The sequence below is a fragment of the Anopheles merus genome, chromosome 2L (genome assembly GCF_017562075.2).
Source record: "Anopheles merus strain MAF chromosome 2L, AmerM5.1, whole genome shotgun sequence".
NCBI lineage: Eukaryota > Metazoa > Arthropoda > Insecta > Diptera > Culicidae > Anopheles > Anopheles merus.
Window position 1 is genome coordinate 31,845,476 of NC_054083.1, and position 19,874 is coordinate 31,865,349.

General features: G+C 46.8%; 1 protein-coding gene across 17 annotated transcripts in view; it reads left to right on the top strand.

Moving 5' to 3' along the window:
• Positions 1-19,874, top strand: part of LOC121592988 (RNA-binding protein Musashi homolog Rbp6) — a 621,310-nt gene that overhangs the window by 319,591 nt on the left and 281,845 nt on the right. For 2 of the 17 annotated variants that reach the window (XM_041914987.1, XM_041914991.1), the window contains exons 1-2: positions 8,671-8,789; positions 10,495-11,455. The exons of 12 other annotated variants lie outside the window; for them this stretch is intronic. The gene's annotated coding sequence lies outside the window, so the exon portion shown is untranslated. 3 more of the 17 variants (XM_041914990.1, XM_041914988.1, XM_041914989.1) reach the window with 3 other exon arrangements.

Here is a 19,874-nt window from a genome sequence, read left to right on the forward strand (position 1 = left end):
AAGCTGTCCTAGTCTATTTTGTTACAATAAAAATAATAACTAATAGTATTACATTTATAAATAATGAACTATAATCACCATTGAACTATTCTTGTGACTAGTTTTGGCTAAACCCATAACAAACAAATTTTAAACAAACGATTTTTATGCTATATAAAAATAAAACGACAACTCAAACTATTATAAGGCAAAATATTGTAATATTCTTATGACAGCTAATGCTCCACCAAAACACTCGTACACCGTACAGATATAATTATTAAGTCATCACTCTCCCCTGGGCGATGGTCACCAATCCTCCCGACCGTAACCGAACGTGTAGCGCCAATCCTCCTGCAAACGGTAGTGACACCATTTCACATCAATTAAACACACTCGTACTTCCAACTCCCAGAGACGTGTATTCCGTTTTACAACCCGAAATCACGGGCAACAATCGTACACCGCCCGAAGAAGCAAATCCGTCGGCTGTCCCACTGGTACAGTTTAAATATTTATTTTACAAGCAAGCAAGCAACCAAGCAAAGTTGCTACCCCGTTACCCAGCGGGCACTAGCCGGAAGGGCGTCTCGAGGTTGCACCAGAACCGCCCGCTTGATTTGGTAAAATAATTACAGAAAAGTTGACCTTAACATGCTACCCAACATGTCTATGTGTGTCTGTGTCTGTTTGTGTGTCGTGTTCCTCTTCAGCGTGTAGTGGAGCGGATAGTTGTTGCTATATTGTTGTGAGCGCTGTCCCCACCAGCTGTCCAACGGTCTGTCTTCGGTTTCCATGCTCGATTTCCATGACCGTTTGCCGGGTAGAGGTACAATTAGATCAATAAATCTCATCCTCCCGCCCCTCGTCCTCGTCTGGGGCTGGCGTTTTCCCTTCGCACGCCGTAGCGATTGTCGTCCAATGTCAATGTGGACTCTCCCGTGCCGTGCCTGCCAAACTTTACACACGCAAAGGCTAGTCCCATTTCGGGCGTGTGATCCCCTATTTTCCGAACCGCCCGGAGGCGTAGCTGCTGGAGGCGTGGATTAGTGGAGTGAGCCACTGCGGAAACGAGCGACGAGTTTGTGCAGCAGATGATCGTCCGCTTCCAGCCCACCACAGCTTTGCCTTGTTTGGGGGAGTTGGTGGGAGGGTGTTGTCAGGGCTTACCAGCTTCAGCCGTAATGTGTCGGAGCCTTAAAGAGGCAAGTTGCTGGAATAGTGCCGCAAGTCAAGCGACCGTTCCCTTCGAATGCAAACGAACCGAGAAGCACATTCACACGCGGCAGAGGGTATGTGAAGTTGCCCAGTTTCGGGCCCAAAATGCCTACACAAAGAGTGACTGTGCTCCCTGGGAAGGAAATGGGGCGAAGGCGGGTGGAAGGTCATCCCGATCCCGCACGAGCAAACACACGCACCGCACATGCCATTTCGTTCCCAGTGACAAATGTAAATCACTTAACCATGTGACCCCCCGCTGTCCACGCAGGCGGTCCTACTTTCGACCAGGAGGGGGGGGGGGGGGGGGGGGTGCGCGCACGCTACCCAAAACCGGAACCGGTGAACAATTGCTGTCCAACAAAAATGGGAATAGGAAGGAGGGGCAGGTGAATCGAATGGAACGATTTTCCACCGATTCCGATGTTGAAATGCCTTCGCAAATGGGTTGCTCCAAAATTGCTCCGAAGCATTTCTGGCTCTTGCAAACAAATCGGGACCATTTGCTGGATTGAAGGTTTGTGCTGGAGATGTTTTAGGCCCTGTTTTTGGGGTTCAGGAATGCTCATCTTCAGTGCGTTGAGGCGCTATGGAAAGAGTTGCTCTAAAATCATCCTCAACATCACGAGGCCATTATCAGAGCAGATAAAATTACTTTCAGCTGCAGCGTTCCTTCTGAACGACAAACTCCTTGTAAGCTTGAAGCGCTGAATCGCTTACCAGAAGTGTGATACGTACATGACGTGCGACATTTAAATCGTTGATCTATGTAATGGTCAACTGCGAAGCTCTGATGCGGATGTTTCGTGTGTTCGTTGCTGTGCCGTCACACTGCCGTCCCACATGCGCTCCTTGCTGAGCCACTCCGCCTGCAAAACCACTGCTGTGAAATATTCGCGACAATTCACCCCGTAACTGTTATGGCGTATCAGTTCGATACAATTCAGTACAGGCGGCCATACTCTCCCTCAAGCTGTCGCGCTCAGCTCAAGCAGCTGTTTGAGATGTTCTTTCGGGGCGAAAATTACTCACAGCCCGCTCTCTACTGCTGCCCTTCCCTACCGCCTGGACACGCTGTGCCCAGGATCTCTTCCAACTGTTGACCTAGCAAGGACGTGTGTAGCATTTACGCGGCAAACCAAGTGAATCCAATGTCCAATGTTTCGTCATCGCCTCGCCGACCGATGCTCCAAGAGTCTGGACGTGTGTGTGTGTGTGTGTGCGTGTTTGGTGTGCTTGAAACGAATTATAACAACCCTTGCCTTGCCCTCCGGAGAGGGACTCTCCCGGCTTGAGTGGATTGACCATTTATGTACGCTGACGTTGGCGCTCGGCACAACTCCCCCTCTGGTGGAGTTGCTCGAAACCCCGTCCTTCATGGGCAAACGAAGCTGGCTCAGCGCTCGAGCCCCAAAGAGTTGGACTCAGCGCAAGAGCAAGCGAGCGAACGAGCTGCGATTGTCATGTTTGTCCATTTTATGTGTGCCATGCAAAATGCACAAATTGTGCAGTGCTGTGCATTCGCATGCAAAATCCCTTTTTCCCATTCCCTCGTTCCCCGTTCCCAACCGTGGCCCAACGCTCGGGCAATCCTGTTACAGGACGCTTTTGGTCTGTGTCTGATGTGCCTTTTCGCAAATGCGATTCATTTCGGTCTGGCCATTGCTGTGCGCGGGCCAGAATCGAATGAACATGTGAGGCTGCTCTCCCTAACGCCGACTGTGCCGTAAATGTTGCATAAAAAGAGAGAGAGAGAGCGATAGAGAGAGGGAGAGAAAGTGAGAGAGCGAGAGAAAGAGGTAAAGAGAGTGGGTAAACCCGGTCCAGCTGTGGACCTCAATCGGTTTGCGAAAGCCCCGGGATTGCAATGAGTGCCGGGAGCCGTCACAAGTAGAGGCAACGCAAGATACAATTGTTACACGCCAACCTACGGAGCCCTCTTACTCCAGCGAACACACACACAAACACACACACATAGACTCACGATGTCAAACATCGCGTCCATGTATCATGCTTATGCACACGACATTCGACTGGACGCTCTTCTCGGCGGACGACCCCGTGAATGGCGATGGCGTTACCGACTTTACGAAAACACAACCCGGCTCGGTCGCTTCTGCCACCGGTCTTTGCCATTTGCAGATGATGGAAAGGTTTCTCTGCAGCCTCCTCTCCCCCACCACGCCCAACTGCCTCCCCACTGGTCACAGTAAACGTTGGCCGAGGACGAACGACGGCTGCAGGTTACATCGTTTCATTCAGGACAATTTAATTGTAATAACGTTTCATAAACATGTAATTGTAATGGGATTATAATGCAAACCCCCTGCCACCTTCCATTGTCTCTGACGATGTGGTCAATTTAGTCTGCACTTTGACGGTAGCCATTTTTGCAGTCTGCCCGCGCCTTGCATGCTGAGAGCCGCATCATGCTGTGCTTTTGCAATGGTTTGATTTTCTGATGCCACAGTGTGTGTTTTTTCACCCCGTTTGCCGAACGGGATGGGTTTTATGATACATTGTGGCAATTATTTATGTCGCACGCCGTAGCTTTTCCGAGCAAACACAGCACGCGGGTAGGTTGTTTGTTGCATTTTTGTTGACGCACGCTTACACATCCCGTACATGCCATGGTGCGTGTGCGGTGCAAATATTGGAGGGAGTTTTATTTAAAAAAAAAACACTTTTTGCTGCTTTGTTTCGTATCCATTACATGTGGCGTGGAGAGAGAGGTGCTATTGATTCGATTAAGCATAATAGATGGTGTAACAATGGGCAAAAATGAGTACAGTAATAAATGAGTGTGGTTTAGACACTTCTGCAGGGCGTGTAAAATGAATAATTATTGTTGGTGGGAGCAGATATGCTACCGTACGCAAACGCTGGATAAAGGTAGTAGGTGCAGGACAATGGGCGCTTATTAATTGTTGCATAGGCTTCTGTCGAACGAGCAACAGTGTGAAGTGTTATGATATACATATTACAGTGTAATATTGATTATCAATAATCGTTTAAAACTGAAGCATTGATTTTAAATCATAGAGGACACTTTGCTAATCACTATAAAAGGTATAATATGGGGGCTACCATTGAGACATAAATAAATTTATTTCACAGGATATTTCAACTGAACAATATCAAATAAATTCTGATTCAACCAACCATCGCTTGTTGCGTAATTTGAAGCTTGGACAAGTATTACGTGTTTTATTTTTCTTAAGCTGTTTATGACTAAAATCAACAAAACATATCTATTTTTTGCAAATTAAAATTTCTACTCCAAATCAGCGTTTATTTTTTGTAATACAAAATGTTGTAATGCCTTTTATATATTTATGTGCAAGTATTTATAATGTACGACATCATATTCTTGATTATTTCTGGAGATGCTATTGTCGTTTTTTTTAAATGAATTCAGCATACAGCATTCAGGTACAGTCGTCATCTCGAACGACTCAATAACATGCCCGTCATGGGTTCAACCCTAGAATGGACCGTCCCCTCAGTAGCAAGGAGTGACTATCTGGCTGCGTGGAAATGAATCAGGTCTCGAAAGCTTGAATAATAGGCCGGCATGTCCGCGTAGGACGTTACGCCAAATAGAAGAACAAGCACTCCATAATGCATTTTACATAGTAGACCGAGCATTTTTAATGAATGGTTACATGTTTTTTAATGCTTGCTTTTCATATCAGAAAGCATTTCGACTTTTTACGAAGCATAATTCAGAATGTTTCAACAAATATAAAGTATGAGTATGCATTTCGTACAAATTGCAAAGTATATTTCGTTGAGCAAATGTACACACTGATTTAAAAACTAAATGATGTAATGATGTAACTACAGCAAAACATATTTAAAAAATAATTATAAAAAAATCGTGGTGTTTAACCTTGTTCACTTTATTTAAAGCTTTATTTTGGTATTTTTAATGCAGCTTTATTCGCTAAAATTTATTTACTGGGTACAATTGATTTAAATTATTATTATACATCCAAAAATTTAACCGAAAAACACAATTTAAGAATGAAGAGTACAACATTTTTTATTTGAGGAAAAATCTAGACGTGCCTTTCATATGTTATGAAAACAATTACAATCTAATATTTTTTTTCTGGAATTCAGGGTTTCCCACGAAGCAATTTAAAATCTAGGGGAAACCCTGTATCATTTATCAAAGTCCACGTATCTCTTGATTGTATAACACATACACGCTTTCACTTGTGTACCAACCGCACCACCTTAAAAGAAAGTGAACCTTTCGTCATATGTGCATCAAATTGGATCATTGGTATCATAAGATTTATAACCCGTTTTGAGGATTAAAAGATTCTTCTCTTTTCCTTACAGTGTGTATGTGTGGTGTATACTGCTTTATCGCTTGGCTCACCCACCTTTCAGGCAAACTAACAAAAAAAAACCCTTTTCCCACGGCTGCAACGACATTGAAAATGTGCACGCGTGCTACGACGCAATTCCAAACCAGCAGCCCATCATCATCATCATCATATTCATCCTGCTAATACTTCAAACTCCTGTATCATCCCTTCCTCACCCAGTCTTATCTATCCAGCCTTTCTATTCCGATTTTCCCATTTCGCATCAGCAGTGCAATTCAAAAAGGGCATTTTTTCCTTTTGCATCAATACCAAACCCCCCCCCCCCCCCCAACCACCCCTAGTATATGCTCACGCAATGTACCCTACCTTTCCACCCATCCACCCAGCAGGCGCATAGCAAAAACACATACCGGAAGCCGTGTAACATACTCTCGGGCTGTAGATTTGCAGCGGAGAACACAGCCGCTGGTGTGTGTGTTTGCGTATGTGTGTGTGTGTGTGCCATACACGTGCGAGAGTGTGTTTGCTACATTCCTGAAGCTTTTACAATCAGCTTTGCAATTTCGGGTTGAACTTTTCTCACCTGCACCGGGAACATTCCGAACCGTGTCCGGAGGAGCGTACATTCGGTCGCACCGTTCACTCCGGCACCGTGCACACCGGTGTGGGGTTGTGCTTTCGTGCGATGGGCTTTGTGAAACAGGGCCAGCTTCGCCGGGGGAAATCACGTGGAAAAGCTACTTAAGAGCGGTGAACGTTTGGCGAGAAGAGCGTGCGAGAAGAGTGCTGCCAACGTGTTCTGGCGATAAGGATAACGGCTGCTACTGCCACCCGCTCGCTTGCATGGGTGCGAGCGAGAGCTAGTCGGTTGCGGCGGTGCCGTCCAACGGTGCCGTCCGACGGTGCCGACGGCGCCGGTTGGCAGGTCCGGTTGTCTCGCTCACACGCCTGCCGCCAGTAACGGAGGGCGAGTGGTGTGTGCTTGTGCGTCCGACGCGTTACTTGTATTGGGGCGAACGCGTACCGGTACTCCGTCAGCCGTGTGTACGCGTGCGTACTACTGTGTGGGTGGGTGTGCGTTTGTGTGGGTGGGTTGTGTTTGTGTGTGTTCGTTTGGGGAGGGAAAAAAGAAACTCCAGGAAAATCGAGCAAACCTTCACTTACAAATCGTCTTCGAAGGGATGGCACTTACATTCCATCGCCTGGCTGTACGGGAAGGGTTTGTGTATTTTTTGTTTTGTTTTTACAATTGTATTTTTACCATTACTTATTTTTTTCAGTCGAACCAAAAACTGGTTTAAATATAAAATACAATTATCATAAAGAGCAACTATATTTATATAAACATGAAAGGAATTATTAAATATTTCACAACCAAAATTATTCCTTCAATGACACCGCCGTTGTAGTGGATTTTCCTTGCAAGCAAAAAAAAAAAGGTGGCTTTCCTCACGTGCTTGAACGCACCCTCGCCCCCCGCTTCCACCACTCAACCCCCGACCAATCCCGTTCGCATCGAAGCAGCAGGAATCACAGGACCACCGTTCAACAGAGTGCGTGATTTTACTGCGTCGTCGGCCGAACCCGAACACAGCCCACCCTTTTTGACAGTGTGCGCGCTGCTACCGTCAGCCAAACTCCCGCAGGGGAAAATTGCGTACCGGTTCCCCTCGGGGAGGGGGGGGGGCGGAGGGTGTGGGATGCGTACGTTCCGACGTCCGTATTGGTGACGGATCGGTTTTGGTTGTACCGAGAGCCGACAGTAGTACAGAGCAGTCCCGTGCTTTAATTCCTGTGCCACTTTTCTTTCTGGTTGTTTGAGGTTGGTTCGGATAGCAAATGTTAGGATGAGGTAGATTGGCCGCGTACACATGTCTGTCTGGTTAAAAGATCTGGTTTGTTTAATTTTTATTTGCGTTTCAAAACAGGAACAACGTACGATGTGACACAAAGCATCACGCTACGCGAAAAACAGTTCAGTTTGTTTGGAACAACCATTCAAAATCAGCCTCTTTGAACTGAACACAACATTTACAACGTCACTTTGTCTCATCCGCAGCACAAACAACTCACTCGCTGTCACAAAACTCTTCCTTGGCTTCTGCCTTTCTCGTGAACTATTTTGGTGCCAAAAACAGCCTATTAGAAGCAACAAACATCACTGGCCAGATTCTGCCTATTCCCTCCCTCCCACAAAAAGCGGTGCCGCAGCAAAAACGCGTGTAACAAATCTGACTCGCGGGCTGTCCATGCGCCCATCCACATCCCGGCACGGTACACTCTAGCTGGCCAACTTGGGCCCGCTAGAACGCGTCCTGGTTGTACGCGCGGATCGTGTGTGTTTGTCCCTTCGGCCGCGGTTCGCTAGTTGTCTCGCTTCGTCAAACACGCGCCGTCCCATTGGGTGGTGAATTTGGTGCTGCCGTTCGGTACACACACAAAAAAAGGAAAACTTCCAAGCGAATGGGAAAAACTCACCACCGCGATTCGAACATCCGACGTTCTCACCACGCTTTCGAACTTCGAAAGACAACACTATTCGGGTATCGGAAAAGGAGAAAAGGGGAACCGCCGGATCCGGGCGGTTGTGCACCTGCTCGGCTTTTTCCCATCGACTGCCTTTTCCTGCACCCCGGCGGCTCACTCCCTCTCTTGCTCGTTCAGGACGCAGTGTTCCCTTTTACCATCCCGATTTTTTTTGTTTGGTTCGTTCTCTACAAAACCCGCTTCAAGTGGTAGCTTCGGGCCTGTACGCTTCGTGCCCAGTTCGTCCAAGCAGCAGCAGCAGCGGATCTTCGGGCCGGGTTGGGACGCAATTCGGGCCGTGTCGGAGTTCGGGCTCACAGGCGCTTCGGCTCAACCAATACGAACGCACGCCCAGCGGGAGCGGGGGTGGTCGTCCCGAAAATCCGAACACGCTCTCTCCCCCGGGGGGGAGGTCGAGCACTGGAAGGAACGCAATGGTACGTGGAAAGGATCCTCAGGCTTTGCTTGTGTGTGTATGTGTGTGTCCTGGTCGTCGTGCCGCGCGTGCTGTGCACCGGAGAGCGCGGGTTCGTATGCCGGAGACCCCACTTTTGCTAGTTGCTACCCTTATATTGTGGTGGGCCCTGCCCGGAACAGTTAGTACGCATCGTATCCTCCTCATTCGCTGTCTAGCGCTAGTCGAGTTTACGTCGATTAACCGTCCCCGTCGTTGTTTGTTGATTTTATTGAGCCACCTACAGGCCATACAGGCGAAAAAACGGAAAAGTAAAGAGTGACGACATTAAGGAAAGAGAGAGAGAGAAAGTGAAGCAAAAAAAGAAAGCAAATCCCCTCGTTAATCCAACTGCCCGCGGAAACCGCGGGTGTGTAGTTTTACGCAAGTACGTTTTACGTGCCAAAAAAATCCCTGCAACCGAACAAGCAGTCGAAACGTTACTAAACTTCGCGCGTTCTTAGATACGTACAGGTCCCAACTGTCGCCACTGGGTTGTGTGGCAGTTAACTTAACGCATCGGGCTGGAAATGATTAGAAAGTGCAAATGCTACCGGATTTTGAGCAGTTCCGGGTGAAGTGAATAGTTGACCAGTAGTGCCGGTGTGAAGGAATTTTAGTTTTTTTTCTGGCAGGAAAATTCTATCCTCAATACCTTCGACAGTACCGTGGTTAAAGTGTTGCGGTTGTGAGGCGAGAGCGTGTGTATGTGTGTGGTGTGTACTGTGGTTTTGAGATGAGCGGTGTTACTGTTAGTGGAATCAGTTCCAAGACAGGTTGTTGACGATTTATGGATGAAGTTGGGATACAAAAAACAACAAACTGGCAATGATTTCAACGTAAAGACAGCTTTTAATAAATAATACAGCTCAGTATATAAGCACGATTCTGGAAGAGGAGCAGAACATTAGCAGAAGTTCAATTTCACCACCAAAGAGCGTTCACGACAGCAGTTCGGCCCCAAAATAAATCTTGCAAAGGTTTCGCCAAGCAATCATCTTTCGCTCGACAGTTCCGGGAAAGTGAACATTCTTTTCCTACCCACCCACGTATAAATTGGACCCGTTTCGTCAAAACCAAATTAAACAAACCAAGCAGCAGCAGCAGCCGAAGCTGCCAAGAGGCTCGTTGAAAGATCAACCAATCTACAGGCAGACTTGCCAGTGTGTGCGGCCGGAGCTGCGCGGAGCAAAAACCACTGATTGCCTGTTTTCTCTCCCTCCGATCCGGTTCGTTAGCAAGTGAGCTGCGTTTGGGCTGGTGTGCGCGTGAGGTGGTTGTTTTTTGCAGCCAGGAAAAAAACGATATTAGTGAAAATGGGAAAATTTTGCGCACAAAAATCGCACCACCACTTTACACCCGCGAAGTAGTGGAGCAGCGAATCGCAAATCCCTCGCCTACTTCGGTTGCATGCGGTAGCTTTAACGTGAACGCAGCTCGTTTTCAGGCAGCGCCGACTGCGCTTTTGACCGACCCAGGAATTGAAGTCTCCGTTACACATTAAAGCTGCGGCGCTGCGTCGCCTGCGATGCCAAACAGCAGAGTGCTGTAGAGTGAAATGAAGTGTGAAGCTAAGCGTTTGACAAGCAATCGTTTCGCTCTTTTTCGATCTCGCTCTCTCTCTCTCTCTCTCTCTCTATCGCTCCCTCTCTTGCTGGTGGTTGTAATGAAGGACTTTGTTAGGCGTAAAAAATACTCAAAATAGTTTGTTTTCTTAGAAACTTATTTATTGAATGAGGAAAACCGCCGTAGAAAAGAGCTAGGCGTCTCCATTAGTGTCAAAAGCAGACATTAAAATTCAACATACACTTATATTTCTTTTTCGTGGCCTTTGAAAGGCTTCTCACAGAAGTCGTCTTTTGAAAATAAAAAAAAACTAGTTTTTTTAAGGCCATAGTGGCAAGGCAAACGAAACTGGAAAGAGTATTATTATTTATTATTTCATCATAATATTTCCACCATTTTTTTCTTTCCTAGTATTTAGCTAAAAGTAGTCACCGTGACGTACAAGCTAAACCAACCAAGGCAAAAATTAGTTAAACCAAAGCAAACAAGTAGTTTGACACAGTTTTTCCTCGCGGGAGGAAAAAAGGAAACGCGTAGCTAAAAGCAGTGCAGAAAACGCGTCCGAAGTGCCGAGTCTTGTTCGTCTCGTGCAAACGCAAATCGTAACCATCCCGGTTCGGCACGACGAATCTGCTGCAGTTAAAGTTGTTTAAAGTTTACAAATCGGTGTATAGTGTGTGTGTGTGTGTGTAATTGTGTGCCCCATTCAATTGCCTCATCTCGCCCACACTACCCAGTTCCGGTCTCGGTTGTTTGAGTGTGGTATTTTTTCGACAACACGAATAGAAGCGAAAAAGTGAAGTTAATAACGCGCGCGCGTAGCTTTTCGAGCGAAAAAAATAGCACCCCAAAAAGGCAGGGCCAAACGAGTCGAAAATAGGCGAAAGCAAGAAAAAGAAGTAAAGCAAGTAGAAGCGCAGAAGGTGTTTGTGTTGTTCTGTGAGTGAGCCTCTCCTTTCGCTTCGCATTTGTCTTGGTAGCCGGCAGTTTGTGGCAAGCGTCACAGCGAGCAAATTTATAAAACAACACCAAACCGTAAAAAAATCTATCTCATCTGCTACCTAACGGGCATCGAGAAAAGGAAGTAGCAGCAAAAAAACAACAACACGACCACCAGCATCAGTTTCGCGAGTGTTCGCGTGTGTACAAGCGCGCGCCCGTGCGTGTGTGTGCGAGTGTGTTTATCTGTGTTTTTGTGTGACGGCTGGTGCGACCCGAGCAGTCCGTGTGTGCGACGGCCGAGGTTTACAAGGGCAGGGAAATTTTTTTCGAGGAACGACCCCGGTACGACGCAAACGGCCTCAAGATTTTCCCGTCCACAATTAAGGAAATAACGGCGCCAGTAAACTACTACCTAGCGAAAAAAGTCATTGTAAGTGTGAACACATAACCAATTTTTGTACACGGGTACACGGAGCGGGAGGAAGGGTTTCGAGCTCCCGCTTTTAGCACTGCTGATTGCAGTTGCACACAAAAACCACACAACGCATTTCGCTTCCTTCCTTGCACCAAAGTGTCAAACTTTCGCTTTTGTGACGTCTTGTTTTTTTTGTGTGTCCTTGTTTTCGGGTCTCCATTTTTTCTATTTATACTCACCAGCCCACCATTACTGCAGTAATTTCTACTGCATTTCTTTTCCCTTCTTGATGTACGTGAATGTGCCACTGCAAGCGCCTGCAAGAGTATCTTTATTCGTATTTTCTTTTTTGCTTTGATGAGTCTGTTTTACATCTACACTTTTTACATTCTGTATGTCTTGAATGTTTTCCAATGTTTCGCTTTCTATTGTTATTTTATATGAAGGTAATTCAAATTTAAAATTGAAAATAATTTCGATTGAATCTGCTATTGAATTTTTTTTAATATATCTCAAAAACGCACTTACTTCCAACGTACCATCACCATCAGAAAGCCTTGCCAACTTCGTTTACTCTCGCAATCGAGACGCGACTACCTGGGAGCAACATCTTGACGCAGCTTTTTTTATTATTATTTTTTGAGTGAGTTTTCACCTCAGCCCGCCTTGGCGAAGGCCACGTGAGAAATGTGGGCGACATTTTTCAAGCGACGAACTTGCCGACGAACGTCCCGAAAAAAATGGCACCCATGTATTAAAGCTGTGTGTAGCGCAGATCCATCCTACAAGCACACCTTCTGCTGCTGCATACCAAAAGCAAGAAAAACCAAACAAGAAAAAAAGCTACCGGAAAATGCTCCTGAAAATACTTCTTCGTCTTGGGCGGGCGCCTTGAAGATACGGCCTAGCCATGGCATTCTGGTCGCGCTCAGTGGGGGGGAGCTGTGTAAGAAGGCGCTCCGTGCTTTGAACCAGAGCACAAGAAGACGTAACACAATTGTGTGTGAGTGTGCAGTAACGAACGCGAAGTATAACGAACGCCCCGGAATGACGGTGACATTTCCGTTTCCCTTGTTGCCGCAAGGTTTCCGCCGTTGTTTCCGCCAAACTGTCCCAACGGTTCGGTGCGGATGGTGGTGAAAAGCCCTGCTGTAAAATGTCCCTTCTTTTTCTCGATGAATGCTGCTCGGGTGTATGTATGAGTGGGTTGCAGCCGCGCAGTGACTGTTGAAGTGACTGCTATGTGCGCTCTGCTCGATGAACCAGAAAGCAACCGACCGGCCGTGGGGTGGCGGGAAAGTCCGGCGCCGCCACCCGGCAACACACGGCCGAACGCAACACAATAGAGAGCGCGGGAGAGCAGTTTGCTTACTCTAGCTTGCCTCCTACCGCGGTTCGCATTAAATCTCTCCATCAGGGGTGGCCACACCGAAGCGGCAACGGGGTAGGCTTCTTTACACTCGAATTTTACGAATTTCTTTTCTACATTTTAAGGAGCACCATCATTTGTCTGGGGGGTTTGTTGTGTGCATTTGCTTTTGATTTTTTTTGGGTGTGTAGCTGTATGTGCTAGCCAAAAAAGGAGGGTTTGGAAAATATTTTTCCTCCCAGCTCAGCTGCTTTAAAGCGCGGGGTAACATTTGGCAGGCGGTGGCCGTGTGCTACAGCTTTCATCGAGAGTTTTGTGTCCGCCGCTCGCCGCTTCGCAAAACCACGTCGGGTTCGTATGCTGTTATTTCGAGTTACTGCGAGGAAAAACATGTAGGCAAGAGCGGAAAAATGCAAGCAAAAAAAAAACAAACCAAAAATCAGAGAAAACTTTATGAGCTAAAAGATCGTAAAAAATATTTCTTTATTTTGCTGTACACTGTTCGTTTCGAGCTCTCCGAACGGAGATGGAGGTTTTTTGGGTGGACATTTGTTTTTGCTGTTTTTGTTGCTGGTGGTCTAAAGCACACTCCTTTATCGATGCAGGGACAGACGAAAATATTCAAACGACAAACGCACTCCGGGAACCGTGTAGTAGTGTGCAATGAAACGCCCACGACAGAAAAAAGGGAGACGTTTTTCAAACTCACCAGCAAAAGTACCCACTGACCCAACGGAATCTCTCCGACCGGGCGTTCATAACTTTACGGTTACGGGGTCGGTCGCATCGTGGCTTGGCAAGGGAAAAACCCAACCTTAAAACTGTTTAACAACGTTTGCTCGGACAAGCTGATGCCCAGCCGATTGATTTTCTGCGTGGAAGTGTGATTACGCATTTTCAAGGCCACCGGAATGACCCTCCATCGAAATGCTCCGAACGAAGACGACGACGACGACGGGTTGATGTAAAAGTTGGGACGAAAAACTTTTTTCCCTCCACTCAGCAGTGGGTGAATGGGTGGCATTTTATCCCTTACCCGTGTTGTGCGCTGTTATTGTGTGTCTGTGTGATGCTAAAGTGATTTTTCTTCACTTCTAGCCGGGTTGCGGTGTAGTGTAGAATATGGGAAGCTGCAACTCCGTGAGTTCGATCCGGGTTGCTGACCCCTAAGGTTGTGCAAAATGAAGCACCAAGCACAGGCAGTCGCCCCAAATTGGAAAAGAAAAAGGCGCGTTTAAATAACGGTCCCAGTGCCGAAGGGGTTATGCTGTTTTGTTCTAGTGCGGCCAACCGGTGACCATCCCCGATCGGATCAGACTGCGATTAATATCGCTTTTATTTTTGGGCAAGTGAAACGTAAAAGAAAGAATAAAAAACAAAATAATCCATGGATTTTTTTTTTCAAACCGAACGAACAAGCTTCATGAAACAAAAAACCATCACAATGGCTTCTTAAAACACCATTGCAAAATATTCCAAAGTAGATTTTTTCCCAATTTCGTTGCTGCCGTCTCGGCGAGAAAAAAATATAGAGAGGAAGTAAAAACACAAACTTTACAAACATCGGTGTGTAGGAGGAGGAACCAGGGGTGTTGAAAAATCGGCAACGGTAGCCCCAAAAAACCTTTCGCCCACGATACAAACCAGTCCGGAAATGACCTTTCAACCCCGATGCTGAACCCGCCGGGTGGTGTTGGTGGATGGTCGCCCGTCAACCTTCGAGGGTTGGATTTTGGTTGCTATCGCTCCGTGGCGTCTAGGTTGGTGTTTGAAGTGTTCCTGTTTTCCCTAGATTTACACATCCAACAACAGTTCGGAAGCAAAACATACACAGCAAACACAGCCTTTGCTGGAGCATGCACTACTAGAGGGGCAGTGTCTGAAACATGCCATGTTTGATGGTCAAACGGGGCACACCTTTAGAGCGCTTAGAAACGGACAAACAAACACACGTTTAGTAACTTCAATACAAAGACACGAAGGGGTTGGCAATCGCGAAGCATTTTCCGTCTCGGAAACGTCCCCCCCTCGGCTTCAGGATCGGATCGGACCTTTCCAAAACCAAACCAGACGCAAAGCAGAGGCACTTGAACGGGCAAGAGAAATGGTTCTTTTCCGCCTTTCGCTATCGTTCCTGTTGGCACTCTGGTTTTTTTGTTGGAACGCCACCAAACGCTACTAACTACGGCAACTCGCTTTAAATACGAGAAGGAAGCAAGCTTTTTTCTCGCTATCCTCTTTCTTGCAACTGCAGCCTTCCTATTTACTTCCAGCTGATCAGTCATTCCGTAATCGGTCCGCCAATCGGCCAACGAGACGGCGCCATTCTTTGCATCCCGGGAACAACGTTCCTTTGCCCCGCAGAAGAGCGCAAGAACTGTGTCTTACTGTGTTTTTTTTTGCCCTCCCCGCTATGTCACCTTGGAAGCACAACACAAAGTTACATCACAAAACGGCTTAAACTGTCCGGTTTTTCGGTGAAAAGCTTGCGATGAAAAAAAAACGAACAAAAACATTCAAGACCAAAACTTCTTGGACCAGTGGGACCAACCGGGGGAATTCGATCGTCTGAGAGTGATATCAATTTTAGCCATCCTCCGTGCACGGGCATCTTCAACAAACTTCTGCCAAGCTGCTATACTATGTGTGTGTTTGTGTGTGTGTTTTGTTTTTGTTGGACCACCAACACCACTTCAAGATCTGGCCCGAGAAGAAGTTTGCGCCGTCGGAATCCACCGCCAAGATGCGTCTCCCAGTTGGTCAGGTTGGGCTGGGCGAAAGAGCTATCTTCTTTTGCTTACCAGATCCCGCTGAATTGAAGCATATTCGGTTTCAATGCCCTTCGCTGTTCGGGCTCCACTTCAGCAAACCTAACCAATACCCCAACGTGGTGCGAAACTTCTGTCCGGATGAACCAGGCCGTGGACCGGGTTGTTGCGGTCGTTCGGTTGTTTGTAAGTGTTTTACCGAAACCCTCACCGGCCCGGGGTCGCTTATGGGTTGTGTTTTGCTAGCAATATTTGCCCCATCTGTGTAGTTCTCTATAGCGCTCTCTCTCTCTTTCGCTCTGTCCTTTTCGCTTGAGATTCCAAAAGGCCATAAAGGTTTCGTGTTGCCCGCTTTGGTTGTGCACCACATTGTTGGTCTTAACACGCTCCAGAACCTTCCACCGTCCAAGTTCGGTGGCGGTTACGCTCTGGGCACTGTTTGGGTGTTTTTGCGTGAGTGGGAAAAATGCTGGATAAGTGATTTCAACCCCACTTTCGAGTGTAGCCAGTGATTTTTACAAGCTATACAGTACCAAAACCCGGACAAACCCGGGCCACAGACGGGAAATCATTTGCTCTGCGGAAAGTGAGGAAGATAAAAAGGGTTAGAAATTCGCATGTCTTAGATATCCATCCTTGCTTGGTTGGATTTTGGTGCACCCTGGAAGCAGCTCCGGAACTCCAGGATAAAAAACTACACGCTACGTACTGAGAAATCTCTTGAGATGAAAGTTTTCACTCGAAAACTGTCCAGCTTTTTTGTGCGTGTGTGTGTGTGTTCCAATTGTAGAACAAACGAGAAATGGATTTTTAATCTCAACGGATTTGGATCTGGTTGTTTTTTTTTTTAATATTGTTTATTTTTGCTGCTCTCTCAAATCCATGGAATCAATACGAATCTAAAAGAAAACGTTAACCTCTTTTAGTGGGGTAACGAACAAATATCTCCCCACCGGACACGTGCACGCGCTTATTACTGATTCTGCGAAGCTGGCACCCAAGTGGGTGGATTAAAAGTGTCCCCAAAGAAGGGTTTTATTAAATGGAGTTTACTCATAAAAAGGACAATCGAGCGTCTTGTTGTCCGTGCCCTTGGTCTGCAAGCAACCTTACTAATCCTCTTCTGGCGAAATGCTTCAAAGCCAGAAATGGTCAACAGCAAAAAGAGGAAAAAGGGGAAAATTGAGAAACCCCCTTTGCTAAGACAGCTCAATATTTTCAACAGTAAATTTCTCCTATACTGTGTGGCAACATTGCTCGTGCTTTCAGCGCACTGTCGTAAGCTGTCGTCCCGCTCGTTCCGCTATTTTGGAAGGGAAACTTTTTCAATAACAGCGAACGGAATCGATCGAAGCCTCCGAAAAACGGGAAGCTCCGTCTGCTCGCTGCCAGATACACACGAACGAAACCCAGTGGAATGCAGTTTCGGATGTAAACGGAATCGACATCGACATCGGAACACATTTGCGTCCAATCGATAGCGATCTCGATGGGAGGTTTTTTTTTTCGAATGTCTTTTCACTCGTTTTTCGGTTGTGCGCGCTCGCCTAAAAGCCGTTGGCTTGCAACGTAAACCAATCGTCGTGTACGTCTCGCCAAACACCACTAACGGAGGTGTTGTTTTTGTCTTTCTTTTTTGGTACTCTGCCACTGCTTTAAATTGAGTCTGAACGCGGCTGTATACCGAACCCAGAGGCCCCGAATCGAATGTAGGTCAGGTGGAAAACACCGATAGGAAACACGAAGCATTCTTCGAAGCATGTGAATAATTAATCCGCAATTTCGAGGCAGGAAATCCGATTGGTTCGATGATCTCGCTCCCTCTTTCTCTCGCTTTTTTCGTGGCTACGTTTGATATAGAGCTGAGAAATTGAATTAAATTTGAACGAAATAGGGTTAATGGAAAAGGCAGCCGCAGAAAAGGGGTAAAGAGTTTTCCCCCTTTCGAAAAGATGTTTGACGTTGAAGGTGTGATGAAATGATTTTTTGATGCTAAATCGACACTTCGTAGTATCTCTTTTAAACGTGTTTATGGTGTTTAATTTGGCTCGTTCTATTCTTATTTGAATCTTATCCTAATATTATTTTTGTTTATTTGACCCATGAGTATGAATAACACAATTATAATAAACAAAAAAAAAAAACGGTGGCTCGTTAAGCATCCTCAACAAGCGAATAATTATGTGGCTTGGTTATGGTGTCCCCTCTTTGCCTCGAAAAAGCAAACAAAATCTCACCCCGTAACAGCGATATCTACGGCCGCATATTTCTCGCGTTAATGAACTCCCAAACTGAGACGCTCCAAATTGGCATGCTGCTCCTGCTTGTCGGTTGATAAATCGCCACAACATCGCGAGCGCCAGTTTGGTGATTGTTTTTTCTCTCTCCATTTGCTGGAACCAGAATGCGGAAGAAATGAACAGAACACAAAAACGCAAAACAATTCTTAAGGTGGCAGAGAGAGGTGCAAACGAGGTGCCCCAGATACGTACCACGCCAGAGAGACCGCGAGAAAAAAAAAACCGGCACGATTTGTGGTCCCGTGGACCCGGGGAAAGTTTCAACATTTCACTGTCAAAGTTTGTGTGCGAGCGCGAGCGTGAACTGTCTGACCGATGCTCAAATTAGGCAAACCCACCCGCCTCCTTTCTTCCAAGTGAATGAGCAAGTCCGGGAACAATGTTCAGCATACTTGAAAGCACACAAGCACACAGAAAGCGAGAAACAAACCCCACCTCTTGCACCGGCAGTTTCAAGTTCTGTCCGGGAGTGAAAAGTTCGCTCATTTAGCGCAAACTGAATGTGGCACCATTCAGCGCAAAATTTTGTGATTTGGTTTCCAAAAACATCCAACGAGACGCAGGAGAAGGCGCGGGGGGGGGGGGGGGTGCAGGGACCAGGGGGTTGAAAGTGTGTCCTCCCTCGCCCACCTCAGCTTCTACATTGTTTGCGTTGCGTTCACCACACGCGCAAAAAAGCATGCCCCTTGGAAGAGGATAATTAAAACCAACGACCGACGCGCAATCGTCGTCTCGGTGCCGGCGGGTGGGTTGGAAAGTTGGTGCCTATCCTCCCCGCTCTCCCCGGTCAGTCAGTCAGTCAGTCAGTACCTATCCATACACACAAAAAAAAACAAACGATTTTTTACTCCTTTATCACTAAAAACTGAATTTTTGCCTTTTTGTTGCTGTTGTTGTTGTACTTTCGCACTCTCTCCCTCTCCTTTGGCCATTTGCTACTTCATTCCTCCCGTGGGTGCACTTTACCTTCACCGCTGGTTTTTGGTGTGACGGTGTGGCGCTGGAGAGTGGCGCGGACGTCTAATTTCCTTCATAAAAAATGAACACACTCGCGACCGCGCACACCCAACACAGCAAAAAAGAACACATGAAAGAACCGGCGGTGGCAGCAGGCATAATCACACAAACGGCCAAACAACTTTACATGGACTATATTAAAGAACGATTTTAATTTTCACTCCTAATAAAACTTGCTCACCGGCGGATACCGCAGCTAGCCAAAAAAAAAAAAAAGGGAGGCCAACTTTTACCGCTTGCAGGGTGGAAAACGAGCGCTGGCCGGGGATGCCCATGAAGGTGGAAAACGAATATCCTTCCGTCATTCCGTCGAGTGCGAAAGACATACCGGGCAAAGTTGGGAAAACATACCGTCTAATGGGCGAGCCGGTGGATGAAGTGGGTGGTGTAAGCAACTGGGGGGGCGGCTGTCCCGAATCCTTTTCATGCCTTCCCTGTCCCCCTTCCCATAGCAGTGTCCCAAAGCAGTGAAGGGAACAGGATGGAAAATGTTCTTAAATTTGTTGAATGAGTAACTTGGCTTCATCCCTCCGCATTACCACCTTCCATGCTTTGGCCTCGGTTTTCTTGTTCTTAGTGGTGCCCCTCACACACACACAGACACAAGCAAACCCTGTTGGAAGGAACAACTGAAAAGAAAACTCTTCATCTCACCGCCCCGGAGTTTACCTTTTTCCGTTTGCATCCGTTTGGAGTTCGCTTTTGTTTTGCCCAGGCCGGGCTGAAAACGAAACGGAAAGCTTCCCGGGAAAAAGGGTCAGCATTCGGGCCAGGCTGGCCGCCGGGATTTCAATCCCACTGCCCTCTTGTTCTACCAGAATGAGTTTCTTAAGCCTTTTTTGAAGGTGGAAGATGAAGGAATGGGCAAGGATAAAAAAAAACACAAAAAGTGCGGGAAGCTCAGCAGAAAACTCGCTAACGAACCATTTCAAAGCGTGTACTTCGGTGGATGGTGTTCCGGTGGGAACGTTCCGCAGCTT